The sequence below is a fragment of the Octopus sinensis genome, linkage group LG2, assembly GCF_006345805.1.
Source record: "Octopus sinensis linkage group LG2, ASM634580v1, whole genome shotgun sequence".
NCBI lineage: Eukaryota > Metazoa > Mollusca > Cephalopoda > Octopoda > Octopodidae > Octopus > Octopus sinensis.
In genome coordinates, this window is record NC_042998.1 from 157,943,598 (window position 1) to 157,948,597 (window position 5,000).

Here is a 5,000-nt window from a genome sequence, read left to right on the forward strand (position 1 = left end):
ATGCGCACAACACACACATACAATTCACAACTTACCATTGATTAATATTTTTCTTTTTCTTGTTAGGAAATTGTCAATGAATCGCATATATGTTTTTTAAATCTCCGATTTCGGAACTTTGTTCCTTTCTTAGTAACAACTATGTATAATATTTAAGGCATTATTATGACTTCAAATATAGACATAAATTTACAAATTTTGAGTGAAAACACGGACCAACATTTCTACAAATACCAAACAAGGCCTTAGCCATTATATTAAAATGCAGCAAAATATTTAAATTCTGTCTCATAAACACAATATAGTATTATTTGAATCGGAGGTTAGTTGTAAGCTAGTTAATATTGATTATATAGATAACTATCTATGAATAATTCAATACATATAATCTTTGTAGACATTAATTATGAACAACGTGTATATTTCAATGCGTGCACTTTGAGCGTATGTGCATAAGTGTGCATGTGAGTGTATGTCTGTGTTTTCAACCTGCCGAGATGTATGTTGTCTCCCGTAACAGCACAAATTTGTTTATTCAATAATTCCCAGAAACAAAATTAAATATAATTTTTACAATTAAAAAAAGTCGTGACTAACAAAACAAGTGTGGCATGCAAATTTTCCAATATGAAATCAACTACGCATTCAAATACGCATGTACAAGCAAGCAAGCGCGCACACACACACACACGAGTCCGCTGCCCTAACCACTGGGCCATTGCGCCTCCACACATATATATATATATATATATATATATATATATATATATATATATATATATATATATATATGCGTGTAATATATATGTATGTATGTGTGTGTTTGTTGTGGTGTGGTGTGTGTGTGTGTGTGTGTGTGTGTGTGTGTGTGTGTGTTCTTCTCTACTTTAAAGCATTTGAAATCTTCCTTTAGAGAATGAGCTGGTTTCTAAGAAAGATGCGAAGCCCCATCATTGGATTGTAGATAACAAAAGTTCACATTTTAAACTTGAGAAAAGTCGTACATAGTTTTACTGTCCCACTTTGTCGTCGTCATGTATAGTAAACCTGTGGTGCATTGTTTGACACTACAATGAAAGTTTTCCCGATTAAACTCGACTCCTCCATCTGCCTTGTCACTCTTGTTGAACCAGCTCGTGATATTGTCCATCCACCGCATTATTTATCTGTCTCTTGATCTACTACCCTCTACTCTTCCTTCAATTATAATGATTTCTAGACCACTGCTTCTTCGAATATAGCCAGAACAGATGAACTTTTGTTTTTTTACAATGTTCATAAGTTGCCATCTTTCACCTACTTGTAACACATTCATTTGTCCTAACAATTTTCCATTGCTACTTTGAATACAGAAAGTCCTTTGATAGTGCAAACTATGACCACATATAGCAATCATATTTAATATCGGCGTTCTGCAACACGTTTTACTTATCAAACAGCTTTACTTTCAGTAAGATTTATGCATTCGTGTAAATAATGAGATCGCAGAAAATGTTTAAAATGGCAAAGAAGTTCGTCATGATAGTATTCTTTCTCCAACGTTGTTTAACAACTATATAGAGTGGATAGTGCGAAATGCAATACAGGAAGAAGATGGCATCAAAATATATGGCTTGCACATTTCTAATCTCAGGTATGCAGAGGATATTGCTCTATTTGCTAAGACAGATTGTATTTGTAATATGCGAATTAGATGGATACCTTCTTTTCTTAGTTCCAGATTGTCACTTAGGCATTTATTCACAAAACGAAGTGCATCAATTATTATTGGTATAAATGTGAATTTCTAACCTGGATATAAAAAAGTTGCATGTTTCGTAGTTGTTGTTCGTAGTTATCCTCTTTCTCTTTGATTTTCGAAGTATATTCACATCAGCAGCGCAGCTGATCTCTGTGACGATACATACTTTTAATTTTCTTTCCCAAACAACAATATCCTGCCTGTTATGTCTACATTTGATAGAAGTTTTGATGGGGATGTTCCAGTTGATAGAAGGTTTGATGAAGATATTCCACCATCATTCTTGTATTGATGTTTATGTATGTATTTAATCACAGGGTGTCTGTTTATTTACTCTCGAACAGTTGTTTGTTGGATGACTTGCATTTTATTTTAGCGACAACGTTGTGTCACGTAAGAAGGTAGTACCTTGATGACATTCTTTGGCTGCTACTAATCACATGTGGGATGTATTCCACAAAAATGTGACGTAACCTAGACACATATGTATGTATGTATTATGTATGTGTGCGCGGGTGTATGTATGTGTGTACGTATGTGTATATGTATTCATGTTTGTATGTATGCATATCTGTATGTATATATGGATTCGTGCATGTATGTATGCATTCCTCTATGTATGTATACTATTATTTAATCTTATTTATAGATTTCTTACCTATGAAGAAAGAGCAGATTTCTAATAAACATCCTAGTCTTCAATAGAATTTCAACATAAACAGGGCAGTTGTGCATAAATGTGTGTATATGAGCAAGTATTTGCCGTTAGTCAGTATACAGTGCAGATCAATATGTTTAGTTTTCTTGTATATGTCTCACATATATAATTGCATGACAAGGCATGTGTATACATACTTATATACCAAACTTTTGTTAAGATATACATATTTTGATGGCTTGTATCTGTAGTATTCTAATTAGTTTCCCACTTTCTGGTTTTGAGAACCCTATAGTCTCAACATTGGTGCTGAAGCACTTGGTTACATATCCAAATGTTCATTAATTATGTGTATAAATCTAAACTTGTAGTCCTGGTGGAATATCTTTAAATGTCTCGGTACTTCAGCATAGGCTTTTATTTTTCGCTAATATTTTGCTTTATGGTGGCATCGAGTGGACAACTGACTTCAACTAATTCAGAGTTTTTCTTTTCTGTCCCAAATCACTATGCCTCATTTGTCATTTACGTTTTATTGAGGTTTTCACAGGGACTTTCCTTTCATAAGTGGTTATGGTATCTACACTACGTTTAGGCTCTTATGCCTTTGGTCTCAGCATTTATTCTTCTGATGGATCGCACTTTACAGGTTTATGGCCACAACATCACGTTCTATCGGTTAATACCTGTAGTATTCCACAACACTTATCGAGATAAAAGTAAAATCATTGATGGTTGGTGCTTCTAGCCTGGTTTACATTTTCCCTTCATTTCACAATCATATAGGAACATTTATCTTGACCAAACACCATTCCTATATTCTTTGAGAAAGTTGCAACCAAATCAGGCTTTAAAAAAAATATATTATGCGTATCATAGCTTCAAGTCATCCACAAATAAGTAGTGTATGATTTTGATATTTCTTTCTCCCTGTGAACCAATGAGATATTCTTCAGACTTTCTCAACATAACTGGCAGGGTGGGGGGGGGTCTGATAAAAATATGACTGGCATTAGAGAGAGACGGACCCCTTGGAATATCTCTGCGATATCGTATTTAACAATGAAAATACAATCATTCCTTGTATTTAACTTCAAGATAGAGGCTAGAGATGAAGTCAAGTGAGCTGTGGCTTTGATAATGCTCTGTGGAAAGTTAGCATGTTGAAGGCCTTATAGCATTCATGAGTGGGGGAATATATATTCGCCCCCTTCTCTCTCTCCACACATACATATGTATATATGTACATGTATATGCACATGTGTATGAGTGTGTGTGTGTGTTTGTTTGTTTGTGTATGTGTATGTGAGCGTGTGAGATTAAATATGTATTTGTAACCGATTATGTGCCACCTCGACTGTTGAACCATTTTGTCTATGCACCAGCTATTCACAATAAAGCAAATGATGATGTACTTTGTATGAATTGAATACATGGATTAAAAGCTAAAGTAAATAGGATTTACGAAAGGACACTATAGCATCACATTTATTTGTACCATGGAAAATTATTTTTATTTATAATTTTTATGCTATTTCTCTTATTCTAGAATTTCTAACAATTTCTTGGATTTTCAGTGTTGCACTTGCTAATTCATAGATGTACATGCATATCTATCTAACAATCAAAGTAATCTATCTATCTATCTATCTATCTATCTATCTATCTATCTATCTATCTATCTATCTATCTATCTATCTATCTATCTATCTATCTATTTATTTATCTATCTATCTATCTATCTATCTATCTATCTATCTATCTATATATATATCTATCTATCTATCTATTTATCTATCTATTTATCTATCTATCCATCTATCTATCCGTCTGTCTATCTATCTATCTATCTATCTATCTATCTATCTATCTATCTATCTATCTATCTATCTATCTATCTATCTATCTATCTATCTATCTGTCTGTCTGTCTGTCTGTCTGTCTGTCTGTCTGTCTGTCTGTATGTCTGTCTGTCTGTCTGTTTGTCTGTCTCTGTCTCTCTGTGTCTCTCTTTCTCTCTCTCTCTCTCTCTCTCTCTCTCTCTGTATGTATGTACACACACATGCTTGCACATATATACATACAGAGATGTGTTATTTACAAATACGCGCGCGTGCACACATATATACCAATTCAGCCATACATATATCTGTAGATATCTATGCATGTATTTGTCGATACTATGTGTGTGTGTGTGTGTGTGCGAGTGTGTGTGTGAGTGCGTATCTGAATTTGTGTGCGTATGTGTGTGTTTGCGTGTGTTTTTGTGCGTCTGCGTGTGTGTTTGTGCATACATCCATATATATATTAACTGGTGTAAACTTGATGGATTGTTTAGCGAAGGTTCTGGTGACAACTTTACGGATTTTTCCTCATTGCTACCTAGAAAATCTTTTCTTTAATTTTTCTTTTCTATCTATTTTATTCGCTTTCCTTTCTGTTGTTCTCTTTGAAATAGTGTCAAACAAAGCTAGCATTTGAGCTGTACTAAAAACGCATGTTCAACATCAATACGAATTCGATTAAAAGATTAAAAGTACACTGAGGATTTCGGGTACAGATTTGCCGAGTTTCAAGCAAAATTTGTTGGCATAGTGATCA

At 34.0% G+C, this 5,000-nt stretch overlaps 1 protein-coding gene across 3 annotated transcripts in view; it reads left to right on the forward strand.

Annotated features, from left to right (window-relative positions):
* The window catches only part of LOC115232661, a 442,239-nt gene that overhangs the window by 280,121 nt on the left and 157,118 nt on the right, over positions 1-5,000 (forward strand). The gene's annotated exons all lie outside the window — the stretch shown is intronic.